This window comes from Mustela putorius, unplaced genomic scaffold, assembly GCF_011764305.1.
Source record: "Mustela putorius furo isolate JIRA1106 unplaced genomic scaffold, ASM1176430v1.1 tig00000238_pilon_pilon_pilon, whole genome shotgun sequence".
NCBI lineage: Eukaryota > Metazoa > Chordata > Mammalia > Carnivora > Mustelidae > Mustela > Mustela putorius.
The window spans coordinates 667,073-681,201 of NW_025421324.1; the positions used below are offsets into that span (position 1 = coordinate 667,073).

At 38.6% G+C, this 14,129-nt stretch overlaps 1 long non-coding RNA gene across 1 annotated transcript; it reads right to left on the reverse strand.

Moving 5' to 3' along the window:
• Positions 1 to 9,630: 9,630 nt before the first annotated feature.
• Positions 9,631 to 13,771, reverse strand: LOC123391546. Its single transcript, XR_006606239.1, has 3 exons — positions 13,723 to 13,771; positions 13,339 to 13,373; positions 9,631 to 9,731 (listed from the first exon to the last, which is right to left on the reverse strand). It is a non-coding gene; the product is annotated as an uncharacterized LOC123391546 (long non-coding RNA).
• Positions 13,772 to 14,129: the final 358 nt, after the last annotated feature.

Consider the following 14,129-nt stretch of genomic DNA (forward strand, 5'->3'; position numbering starts at 1 on the left):
TTTATGGTGCCTCATTAGCATGAACAGCTTCTATGTCAATGATGCTTCAAGAACTAACAGAGGTTTCTCCTGCCTCCAGTCACCCTACTCCCAAAGTTTGGCCCCATTATACTTTTCTGACCTCATTCTGCCATTTCTACACAAGTGGTGTTTGCACCCTTACCTATTTTATACTTATCCCTCCCCCCAAGATTTTGCTCCTTCTCTGTTTATTTAAATTTCCCTTCCCTTCCTCTTCTACTTACACAAATTTTAACCTTAAAATACGTCCTTAAAATATACCAATTTGTAGTGGTCTATGTTCATAGCAATGTATCTCTTTCCTGAAGACCTATTCGCTAAACTATATTCTAACCTGATTATATTTAATCACATTAAATTTATTTGGCTATTACTTTGAACATTTCACATGATATTAGCCTAATACCTTGGCACTTGTGCCTTCCTGTGCATGAAAAGAGAGCATCAAGCAGATATCCAGAAGGAGCCTAAAGCGTGTATTTCTCCATTCTGGCCCAAATTCAAATCTTCCCTCAAGGCAGGAATGAATGGAGCAACCAATGAAACTGAGAGGGACCATATTCATTGCCTGCTCCTTGTGACTTCGCATGCTCCTCCCCAAACGGTTCCATAAATGTGTGTCTAGCCTAGCTCTCCTTATCCGTAAGAGCTTCTCCCAGCCCCAGAATAGGAAAACTATTCTGAGTACAAGGAATCAATACACTTCCCTGTGGCTCCATCAATATAGCCCTCCTCCTGCCCCACTTGTTTCTTAACCTCAGAAAGATTCAGATCTCCCTTCTGCTAAGAAGGGCTAAGCACAAAGTCCTCCCTCTTTAGCTTTCCCCAACACTCAGGTATGACTGGTTTCTTACTGAAGCTCTGGACCGCCTGTTAGCTATCAGGACTGGAGAAAGTATGATTAAATCTCTGAAAGGGAACATGGACAAAGGTATCATAGAAAGACTAAGGAGAGAATCAGGAGTATAAAATTACCAAATAAATACTAGATGGATCTACTGATAAACAGAGGGCCCCAGGGAGGAGGGCATCCAAAGGAATGAAAGCCCCCATTTATGAGTCTATCCCCCTGGCCCCTACACAGATGCACTTGCTCAGAGCATGAGGGGCTGTGTGGAGGGAGCAATGGGACTACAGGTGGGTACCGAAAAGGGAACAGGGCCAGATTCAAAGAAGCATGGTCCCCAGGGAGGCTAATAATATGATGTCTTTCAAGGCAGTATATTTCAAATATCCTTCAACTTCTATTTAGAGGAAAGGCTGAGCTTTGCTAGGATAAGCATAGAGAAAGACCACTGATAGCATTGCTCTGCCTCTATTTGAAAGCACAGGCCCCAAATTTATATAAACAAAAGACCCACCAGAAAACAAATTCCTTTTCCTTAGATGAAAATTTACTGAAAATTTTCATCACTTCTCTCAATCCCATTAGTTATTAATTAGTTATTAATGCATCCCTTCTCAATGAAAGGTACCTGATATAAGTCCTCAGAAACATAACTCTGGCTCTCTGTTATAATTCTAATGATGTTTTAAAACTTCAAGGGTGAGGCAGCAAAAGCAGGGCAGGAGAAGGATGGTGAGAGCTGGATGGCTATTAATGAGGTTCCAGAAAGGAGGTTACTCTGTGTGAAGAAGGATTTTCATTTCATTCAATGGCTTCGGAGTGCCCCATCTCATCCCTGCTGAAGGTTCTCAGCAGGAAGGTTCTAGCTTCATTTAAAAAGTGATATGAGAAGAGAGGAAAGTCATAGGCACAAGGAGGCACATCCAACGTTTCACAGAAATTACCTCCCAGAACTCTAAGAGAATATCTAGACCAGTGAGAAAAAAGGATTCAGAATGGTGAGGAAGGGGCAGGGAAGGAACAGGTATAGTAGGTGAGGACAAGGTCTAGAGCCAGACTTCCCAGTTAATTTCCCAGTTAATTTCCCAGTTCTCCCCTGACTAGCTGCATAATCCTGGGCAAGTTACTTTACTCCTGTACACCTCCATTTTCTCATTTATAACATGTGGGTAACAATGAACTTCAAGAGATAATCGGGAGGATTAAATGAGTTAGTTCAGATAAAGTGCTCCAAAAAAAAAAAAAAAAAAAAAAAAAAAAAAAAAACCAGCCTGAGAACAGATCTGTCAGAAGGACCTGGTGTCTCAGAACCAAGACTGGAAGGCTGGATGGTGCACCGAGCAGGCCCACCACTGACGGACTTAGCTGGCGTCACAGCTACCTGGCAGGCTTCCCTTGAGTGCTTGGAAAAACACCCATCTGTCTCAGCAGACACAGACTGTCTCCATCATTTATAGAATGCTGGGGGCAGGGCAGAGTGATGGAGTCAGAGCTCCAGCTCTAGAACCAAGGAGAGCCAGGAGTGAGCATCGGGGGAAGATCCAGTTCAGGCTAAGGAAAAATGGAGCCATTTCTTCCCTGCAGCCCCTGAACAGACTTCGCTGTCTCCTTCTCCTCCCGGGGTCTTCTTTTCTTCCTGTGAGTCCCAACCAGCTCTATTTTTTGGTTATGCCCCTTCTCTGTTTAGAGGGTTATGTAAAAGCCTTTTATATCTTCATGTAGTCTTAACATTGGAAGACTCCCCTGACATCAGAACGTATAAAAATGCATACTCACAAACTGCATTAAGTACAATTGTTAGACAACTATATAGCAGTGGAGCCCATTACTTTTTTGCCTAGTTGTATTATGTAGATATTTATTTATTTAAACAAATAGTAATTTTATATTGCCATTTTCTTTTTGTACACAGGTTTCAGAACTGAAATGCTTTTCACCACTCTTAGGTTTTTTTTTTTTTATTTTATATATTTATTTGACAGAGATCACAAGTAGGCAGGGAGGTAGGCAGAGAGAGGAAGGGAAGCAGGCTCCCTGCGGAGCAGAGAGCCCGATGCAGGGCTCAATCCCAGAACCCCGGGATCATGACCCGAGCCGAAGGCAGAGGCTTTAACCCACTGAGCCACCTAGGCACCCCTCACTCTTAGGTTCTTTAAAAAGTACCAGCTCTCCACACTGAAGCCATGTCCCTAATGGATAAAACAGCTTGCCCCTCACCCAAGATTATAAGGTTGCCTCTGTTTGCAGCACAATATATTGGAAAGACTAGTTATGAGAAATGTCACAAGGAATTCTTTTCAATACAGAAGGTATAAAAACTTGTGAATGCTTATCTTTTTAATAAATTGGAGCAAATGCAGCTTTGTATCTCTAATAACCTCACTCTTGCTCACATGCACTTAAACCAGCATGTAAAATATTTTCATAATCTAAAACCAGTATTATCTATACTGCAGAGGGACTGATATGCCCTTAATTCACTGACATAGTAACTCACGCTTTTAAATAAATAAACATCTCAAGAAAAATTTCCACCTACTCATTTGTTTCACTCCTAATAAGGATTTTGAAGATTTTGTAAAACTCCAAGTAAGCATATGGTGGTGTATCATGTATAAACAACATCCACCATATTCATATGTTGTGATGGCGTAAACATAGAGAACCTAGCTCCAAGGCGCAATCTCTGGTCCCAATCTCTGTACCTGTTCTTCAAAGGAAAGACTTTCCTGGTTTATACACACCTAACACCCAGATTACCATGAAAAGTTTCCTCAAGAGTCCTCCTCAGTTTGGGACTGGGAGTTCACAGCACTACACACAGAGTCTGGCACATCATTGGTACTTAGGAAATATGTGAAGAAATGAACCACGGAATTCGTGATTAATCTTTCACCTGTAGCTTTCCCTGTCTCACCAATGTACTGATCAAAATCTGAGCCATTTTTATGAATATCCCCCACTGATAAACCCTGTCTTGGCACAGTCTGGTTCTGACTGCTCTGTGAACTGCCCCTGAACGCTTATCAGGGGCACCTGACTGGCTCAATGGGTAAAGCATGTGACCTGACCCCAGAGTTGTGAGTTTTTAAAAATTAAAAACTTTTAAAAATCTGCTGAAAATAATGCTCCCTGTGCCTTTGTCCCAGTGATAATGAAAACTTGGGCTCACAAAGAAAACTTTGAGACAGACGTTTATGTTCACTGTACTCGTAATAGCAAAAACCTGGAAACAACTCACATATCCTCCAATGGGTGAATGGTTAAACAGTGGTAAATACATTCATACCATGGACTACCAGTCAGGAATAAAAATTAAGAAACTATCGTGTGTACAGCAATTTAGATGAATCTCTGTAGAATTATGCTGAGTGAAGAAAAAGCTAGGATCAAAGTGATACATACGATATGATTTCACTTACATAGTATTCTTGAAATTAAAGGAAAATAGAAATGGGGAATGGATCAGTGTGATTAGCAGTTGCCAGAGGTGCAGGATGGGGGAAGAGAGGGTTGTGTGGCTAGTAAAGGATAAAAGGAGGCTTCCTGTGGTGATGGAGTTGTTTTGTATCCTGATTTCATCACATCAGTATCCTGGGAAATATTATATGATAATATTGTAAGATGTTACCACTTGAGGAACTGGATAAAGGGTAAATGAATCTCTGCATTATTTCTTACAACGGCATGTGATTCTATCTATCCATCATCTATCTATTTTTAATTCAATTGAAAATATGTGTAGTTAGAAAAAAATTGTTTTAATTAAAAAATTTTTAATCAAGAAAAGTCTCTTTCCCCACATACTCCAGTGCTTTTCCTGGCCCCATTCTGCATTCCCATTCCTAACCAGGGCCACCTCCTTATCAAATGGACATGTCCCCCTGTGCCCACCCACCCACCCTGTGCTCTGCCAGCACCCTGTGCAATCCCTCTCTCATCCTTTGTCCCATTCCCACATCTCTACTTTCTCTCTCCCAGCTCTAGTCTCTCATTTACAGATACAGATACAGTACACAAACACTCACACTCCTGCCAATCCCTCCCCCTCCACCCTCAATGCTCTTAAACTCACCTACTGTATCACAGTATCAGCTGAAGGGCTGAGAAAGTGGGAGAGCAGAGCTCAAAACATTGCTTGTTCTGAGAGAAGAGGAATGAGAAGAAAAGAGAAAGCTGGAGACTGATCATGTTGACCTGAGGGGTTGTCACTATCCCTGCTCTGTTCGGGGTGCTTATATTTAGAGTAAAAAGACAACATGCTTCCTTCTGGAGGCAGGTGTCAGAGTCACCCCTGGGATCATAAGCATGGGGCCAATGAACAAAAGGAGAGAACAAAACTCTAGCCCTAATGCCAACAGGGAACACTAACTCCAGGGATAATTACTCATCCAGACAGAATGCACAGAAAATACTTGAAGACACAGCATAAGAGCAGTGACAGAAATCCCAGCAATAAAATAATAACATAATAACAGTTAACAACTGATGAGCCCTTACTACATCCTTGTCACTGTGTTAGGGCTAAACACAAATAATCTCACGTAATTCTCAAAGCAATCCAATAAGATAAGGACTATTATTATATCCATTTGGCAGATAAATTGATAGAGGTTTAGAGAGACCAAGTAGCTGATAAGAAGAGAAAAAAAAGCCCCAGGTGAGCATGTCCAAGTGTTCAGACTCAATCCGGAAACTCTGATTGAGAGAGCTAAGAGAGGGGTGCCTGGGTGACTCAGTGGGTTAAGGCCTCTGCCTTCGGCTCAGGACATGATCCCAGGGTCCTGGGATGGAGCCACGCATGGCATTGGTCTCTCTGCTCAGCGGGGAGCCTGCTTCCCCCTTTCTCTGTGCCTGTCTCTCTGTCTACTTGTGATCTCTGCCTGTCAAATAAATAAATAAAATCTTTAAAAAAAGGAAAAGAAAAAAGCTAAAAGAGGGATGCCTGGGTGGCTCAGTGGGTTAAGCTTCTGCCTTCAGCTCAGGTCATGATCTCAGGGTCCTAGGAGCAAGCCCTGCATTGGGCTCTCTGCTAGGTGGGGGGCCTGCTTTCCCCTCTCTGTCTCTGCCTGCTGCTCTATTTGTCTCTATCTCTTTGTTAAATAAATAAATAAAATGTTTTTTAAAAAGAGAAAGAGAGAGAGTGGTGGGGTTATGGACATTGGGGAGGGTATGTGCTATGGTAAGTGCTGTGAAGTGTAAGCCTGGCGATTCACAGACCTGTACCCCTGGGGCTAATAATACATTATATGTTTATTTTAAAAATAAATAAATAAAGAGAGAGCTAAGAGAGATAATTTTGAAGCAACCCTACAAGATCAATCACTTAAGGTAAATTCAAGAAAAAAGAAACAGAATAAATTAAAGATTGATTAAATGTTTATACCATTAAAAGTAAAATTTATTTTGTGTGAGTACTTAATTAAAGTTGGGAGGAGAGTAATTCTTCCTAACTCATCTTGTAACTTTTGGAGCAAAAAGTTGCTAAGAACCAGTGAGGAAAAAAGAAAATGACATCAGCCCAGCAATCCCACTTTCAGGTATTTACCCAAGAGAAATAAATCATAAGCCCACAAAAGCCTTGTACATAAATGTTCATAGAAGTTTTATTCATAACAGCCAAAAATTAGAAACAACTCAAATGTCCATCAACAGAAGAATGGATAAACAAATTGTGATATATTTATACAATGGAATCTGTTCAGCAATTAAATGAACAAACTACTAAAACGTGCATCAACACAAATTAAACTCAAGATCATTATGTTGAGTGAAAGAAGCCAGAGGTTCTACAACAGATAACAACTAATCTGTGGTGACCTATCAGAATGATTGCCTCTGGGGTGGGAGGAAGTAGAGGGAGTTTCTTTGATGAAAATATGCTACATATGGAAACGTGTGAGTTTCATGTGTGTCTGTATCTGTCAAAAGAAGGATTTTTTGAAGCATCAGAAACAACTAACAGTGAAAGGAGCGGAAATATGGATAAATTCTTCTCATGAGTTTTTCATTTCACACACAATGGTTAAAACAAAAATTATAATACCAGCTGATACTCAAGATAATGACATATAAAAGTGGGAAGAGCAAAGGGACAGCTAAATGGCATTGTTTTTCACATTTTACTAAAAATGGTAAAAAGTCGATACCAGTGGACTATGAGTCACATATATACATTTTAATGAAACAACCCCAGAGAAAACCATACAAAACCACACACTCAAAACCCTCTAAATAAAGAAGGAATTCTAAAAATGTTCAAATAACCCACAGAAAGACAAGGAAACAGAAACAGAAGAAAGAAACATAGAAGAAACAAACAGAAAACAGTGAGATGGCAGACATAAGCCCTTAGCATATTAACATCATCTTAACTGTAAATGGTTTCAATATACCAATTAAAAAACAGAGACAACTATCATATGATCTCCCTGATATGAGGAAGTGGTGATGCAACGTGGGGGCTTAAGTGGGTAGGAGAAGAATAAATGAAACAAGATGGGATTGGGAGGGAGACAAACCATAAGTGACTCTTAATCTCACAAAACAAACTGAGGGTTGCTGGGGGGAGGGGGGTTGGGAGAAGGGGGGTGGGGTTATGGACATTGGGGAGGGTATGTGTTATGGTGAGTGCTGTGAAGTGTGTAAACCTGGCGATTCACAGACCTGTACCCCTGGGGATAAAAATATATGTTTATAAAAAATAAAAAATTAAAAAAAAAAAAACAGAGACTGAATTAAAAAAAAAACCACAAATCAACTATATGCCAAAAATAAAAGGATAGAAAAATATATATCATGTAAACATCAAAAAAAGTATGAGTAGCTATATTAATATCAGATAAAATGGACTTCAAAGCAAAGAAAATTAATAGTACCAAAGAGACACATTACATAGTGATAAAAGGATCAACTCACCAGGAAGATAAATTGATCCTAAATATTTACACACCACACAACAGACCCTGAAAATACATGAAGTAAACCAGAAATAACTGAACAGAAAAATAAACAACTCACCATTATAATTTAGAACTTCAACAGCCTTCTCAGTGTTAGGTTCTGTCTCAATAACTGATGGAACTACTAGACAGAATACCAACAAGGAGAAAGGAAATTGACCAACACAATCAATCCGGATCTGATAAATATATAGAACACTCCACCCAAAAATAATTGAACATGCATTTTTTAAGTACCCCTGGACTTTTATTAAGATAGACCGTATCCTGAGCCATAAAACTAACCTCAGCAAATTTTTTTGAGTCAGATATGTGATATATCTAATATATTGGGTCAGATGTCTAATATTTATCATTATCATTCATCATACATTTATCATTCCAGATATGTATATAATTATACATATAAGGTTAGGACAAATGCTTGGGGAAAAAAGTGTATAGTTTGGCATATATATATATATATACATATATATATATGAGACATATATGTATACCAAATATTAACAATAAGTAAGTGCTTTAAAAGGTAACATTAGGAGTGCTGTTTATTTTTTTTAAGATTTTATTTATTTATATGACAGACAGAGATCACAAGTAGGCAGAGGCAAGCAGAGAGAGAGGGGGAGAAGCAGGCTTCTTGCTGAGCAGAAAGCCTGATGTGGGGCTCAATCCCAGGACCCTGAGATCGTGACCTGAGCCGAAGGCAGAGGCTTAACCCACTGAGCCACCCAGGCAACCCTATTTTTCTTTTTGGTTATTCTTACATTCTAACTTTTCTACAAGAATACCTGAATTGCATTATAAAAATTTTGAAGTTTATTATTTTAGAAACATATGTATATTCAACTTAATTTTTGTGTTAACCCAGGGAATTTTTTAAAAGTTCTCTTTAGCGTGTAATAAGCCATTTGTTAAATCAAAGAATGTGTGACAGCACTGTAATATTGACTACTGACTTGTTCACATTATTTGAGTTGCTCCCATCACTCAGTTGGTTAAGGATCTGCCTTTTCTACTCAGGCCATGATCCTCAAGTCCTGAGTTGGAGTTCTACATTCCATCAGGTTCCCTGAGCAGGGAACCTGCTTCTCCCTCTCCTTCTGCCCTCCCCCTGCTTGTGCACACAGTCTCTCTTTCTCTCTCTCTCTCTCTCTCTCAAATAAAATCAATCTTTAAAATAAAATAACACAATGGAATACTATGCAGCCATCAAAATAAATGAAATCTTGCCATTTGCGACAACATGGATGGAACTAGAGCGTATCATGCTTAGCGAAATAAGTCAAGCAGACAAAGACAACTATCATATGATCTCCCTGATATGAGGAAGTGGAGATGCAACATGGGGGCTTAAGTGGGTAGGAGAAGAATCAATGAAACAAGATGGGATTGGGAGGGAGACAAACCATAAGTGACTCTTAATCTCACAAAACAAACTGAGGGTTGCTGGGGGGAGGGGGTTTGGGAGAAGGGGGTGGGGTTATGGACATTGGGGAGGGTATGTGCTTTGGTGAGTGCTGTGAAGTGTGTAAACCTGGTGATTCACAGACCTGTACCCCTGGGGATAAAAATATATGTTTATAAAATAAAATAACATAAAATAAAACAAAACAATGTTACCGAAGTGGGTACTTTATCCACCTAATATTGTAATTTATTGTGGAAACTAGAAAATGTTCCCTGGGTCACAAACATGAAAAATATTAAGGATAAAAGTTATAAAACATACTACATTTGGGGGACACCTGGGTGACTCGTTTAGTTAAGCCACTGCCTTCGGCTCAGGTCATGATCCCAGAGTCATGGGATCGAGTCCCACACCGGGCTCCTTGTTCAACGGGGATCCTGCTTCTCTCTCTCTGCCTCGGCCTGCCACTCTGACTGTTTGTGCTCTTTGTCTGAAAAATAAATAAGTAAAACCTTTTTTTAAAAATTATATATATATGTATATGTATATATATATATACACACACATACACATACTACATTTTGGAGGACTTTGTTATTTAAGGAAAACAGAACTTGTTGCAGTGCCATTAATTTTTTTAATTAACTACCACATAACAGCAATATTACCACATTCAAATACCAGTTCTTAAATCATTGGAATTTATTGGCTTATATAAGAAAAAGTAGGAAAGATAAAGCACCATAAATTAGTAATAATTCTGCTTCCTTTTGTTGAAATTATGGCGGCTCTATTTTCACCTTATTAAAATTTGTATACTTCTAAGCATTCCTTAAAAAACTTAAAATATACATTTCTAAAATAATGTAGAAAAATTATTAAGAAGTGTGGTGTTTAGGGAGCCTGGGTTGCTCAGTGGGTTAAGGCTCTCTCTCTGCTTGCTTCTCTGCGTACTTGTGATCTCTCTCTCTGTCAAGTAAATAAATAAAATCTTAAAAAAAAAAAAAGTGTAATGTTTAGGAGCACTGGGGTGGCTCAGTCAGTTAAGCACCTGACTCTCTGTTTTGGCTCAGGTCATGATCTTGGGGTCCTGAGATAGAGCCCTATGTTTGGCTCCACACTCGGTGGGGAGCCTAGGATTCTGTTTCCTCTCCCTCTGCTCCTCCCACTTATGCTCTCTCTCTCAAATACATAGATAAATCTTAAAAAAAAAAAAAAAAGTATGACCTTCAACTTTATATGTCAATGTCAATGTGTCTGGGCTAAGAGATGCCGGATAGTTAATATAACATTTCTGAGATCTCTTGGGTGGCTCAGTTGGTTAAACACCACTTCATGATTTCAGCTTTAGGATCTCATGGGTCGTGAGAAAAAGAGTCCCAAGTAGGGCTCCAAGCTCAGTACAAAGTCAGCTTGAACCTCTCCCTCTGCTCCTCTCCCTGCTTGCATGCTCTCTCCCTCTCCCAAATAAATAAGTAAAATCTTAAAAAAATATATTTCTGGCATGTCTGTGAGGGTAAACTTGGAAGACACTCAAGATAAATATCAGACAAAGGAAGAAAAATGTGCAAAAGAGGCATTAAAGAATATAACACACTCCCTGAATAAGGTTATACTCACCAAGACCAAGGAAGATCTTAAGCTTGAATAGAGGCAGAAAATAAAGCCAGATTAAATTAGATAAATTAGAGCCACACCTCTGTCAAATATAAAGAATTGAAATCACATAGTTCATGTTCTCTAACCATAATGGGATCAAACTGTAAGGCAATAACAGAGAGAACAGAAAAATCTCTAAGCTTTGAAATTAAACAACACACTTCTGAGTAAACCATGGGTCCAAGAGGAGGTCATCTAAGAAATTTTTTAAAAACATAGAAATGAATGGAAATTAAAATATAAACTATCAAAATTTGTGGAATATTACTAAAGCAGGGTTAAGAGGGGCTATTTTTTGTATTTTTATTCAGGTATAATTGACATATGTTTACTCTCTTAACAACAGTCAAATATACAATACAGGAGTGTAAACTATAGTCACCCTGCTGTACATTACATCCCCAAGAATTATTTATTTTAGAACTGGAAGTTTGTCACTTTTAACCACCTTCACCCATTTCACCCATCCCCTACTCCCCATCTCTGACAACCATGAATCTGTTCTCTGTATCTGTGAGTTCAGTTTTATCGTTTTGTTTTGTTTCAGACTCCACATATCAGTAAGATCACAAGGTATTTGTCTTTCTCTGTCTGACTTATTTCACTTAGCTTAATGCCCTCAAGGTTTATCCATGCTGTCACAAATGGCAGGATTTCCTTCTTTTTGCACTGAATATTATTCCAGTGTGTGTGTGTGTGTGTGTGTGTGTGTGTGTGTGTGTGTATCACATTTTCAATCCATTCATCCACCAACAGAGTGAGAGGGACTTCTATAGCATCAAATGCCTACCTTTAAAAGAAAATCTCAGATCAAGAATCTAAGTTTCTATCTCAAGAAACTAGAGGAGGAAAAGGAAAATTAACCCAAGGCAAATGGAATGAAGAAAATAGCTAAGTTTATTATTTTTTTTAAGATTTTATTTATTTAGAGAGGGAGAGAGCGAGCACAGGCAGACAGAATGGCAGACAGAGGCAGAGGGAGAAGCAGGCTCCCTGCTGAGCAAGGAGCCCGATGTGGGACTCGATCCCAGGACGCTGGGATCATGACCTGAGCCGAAGGCAGCGGCTTAACCAACTGAGCCACCCAGGCGTCCCGAAAATAACTAAGTTTAGAGCAGAAATTAATTTAATGGAAAATGAGAAAAACAGGGGAAAACCAAGGAAATTAAAAGCTGGTTCTTCAAAAACATTCAATAGAATCAATAATTTCTAGCAAAATAGACAAAGATAAAAACTGACAATATACAAGTCACTAGTATCAGGAATGAAATGAAGAATATGTCATTATAAATTCTATTATTACTACAGATAATAAAGAAATACTATATAACAACCTTATGCTCATAAATTTGATAACGTACAAGAAACTGAACAATTCCTCTATAACTCTTTTTAAAATTGAATTTTTAAATTTTTATTTAAATTTTAGTTGGCAAACACACAGTGTTATATTGGTTTCAGGAGTAGAATTCAGTGATTCATCACTTACATACAACACCCAGTGCTCAACAAGACAAGTGCCTTCCTTAATGTCCATCACCCATCCAGCCCAGGAGAGGGGGAAAAAAAAAAGAGAACGAGGGAAGCAAACCATAAGAGACCCCTAATGATAGAAAAAATTTATTTTTTAATTAAAAATCTTTTGAAAAAGAAATCTTCAGGCCCAGATGGTTTCACTGCAAAGTTCTACCAACTTTAAAAAAGAATTAACACTAATGTTTACACAGTCCTTCCCAGAAAATAAAGGAGAGGACACTTCCCTACCCATTGTAAGGACAGTTTTACTCTGAATCAAAGACAGATGAAGATAGTGGAAAAAAAGATTACAGATTGGTATCTCTTAAAATTCCTCAACAAAATACTAGCAAATCAAATCCAATAATCTATTTTAAAAGTCATACACCATAACCAAGTAACATTTTTTTCCAGCTATACAAGGTTAGTTCAACATGCAATGATCATTCAGTCTAATTCATCAAATCAACAGGCTAAAGAAAAAAAATCAAATAATTATATTAACCGACGTAGGAAAAAGCACTTGGCAAAGTCAATATCCATTCACTATTAAAAACTTTCAGCAATTTAGGAATAAATAGAGGGGATCAGCCTCAACTAAATAAAGGATATCCAGGGATGCCTGGGTGGCTCAGTTGTTTAAGTGTCTGCGTTTGGCCCAGGTCATTATCCCCGGGTCCTGGGATAGAATCTTGCATCAGACTCCTTGCTCAGCAAGGAGCCTGCTTCTCCCTTTGTCTGCCGTTCCCCCTGCTTGTGCTCTCTCTCACCTTCTCTGACAGAAAAATAAATAAAATCTTTAAAAAATGAAAAATAAAAAAATAAAGGATATCTACAAAAACTGACAACTAACATCATATCAGTGATAAAGACTGAACGCTTGTCCTGTAGGTCAGGAATATGGCAAAGATATCCACACTCACCAATTTTCTTTACCCTATACTTGAAGTTCCAGCCACTGTAATAAGACCAAAATAATAATAATTAATAATAATAACAACAATAATAATAATCCAGATGAGAAAGAAAGAAATAAAACCATCCCTATTTGCAGATGGCATTTATTGTACACATACAAAATCCCAAGGAATCTGCAAAAATATGTAAACTCCTAGAATAATAAGTGAATTCAACAAAGTTTTAAAATACAGTATCAACACACAAAAATCAATCACATTATCCTAACAAAAAGCATGTGAAAACCAAAATTAAAGATAAAATACCACTGAGATGCTAGAATAGCAGATTTCAACCCTCAAACCCCCATAAAAACACCAATTTTAACATCCACCCATAGATAAAAATACCTTTGTAGGAGTCCAGGAATCCAGCTGAAAGGTTCCAGTACCCTGCTGGAGCAAAACAAAAAGAGAAAGAATAAAGCCATTAAAGAGGGTAAGAAGAGGGGTGCCTGGGTGGCTCAGTGGGTTAAAGCCTTTGCCTTCAGCTCAGGTCGTGATCCCAGAGTCCTGGAATCGAGTCCCGCATCAGGCTTTCTGCTCTACAGCAAGCCTGCTTCCTCCTCTCTCTCTGCCTGCCTCCCTGCCTACGTGTGATCTCTGTCTGTCAAATAAATAAATAAAATCTTAAAAAAAAAAAAATAAGAGGGTAAGAAGAATAGTTTCACTTTAACTACATCACTCCTTCCCCCAGACAGTACAGCTCAGTGCCAAAAGAGACCCCCTCAGTTCACAATCTCTCCCACAATAAAAGA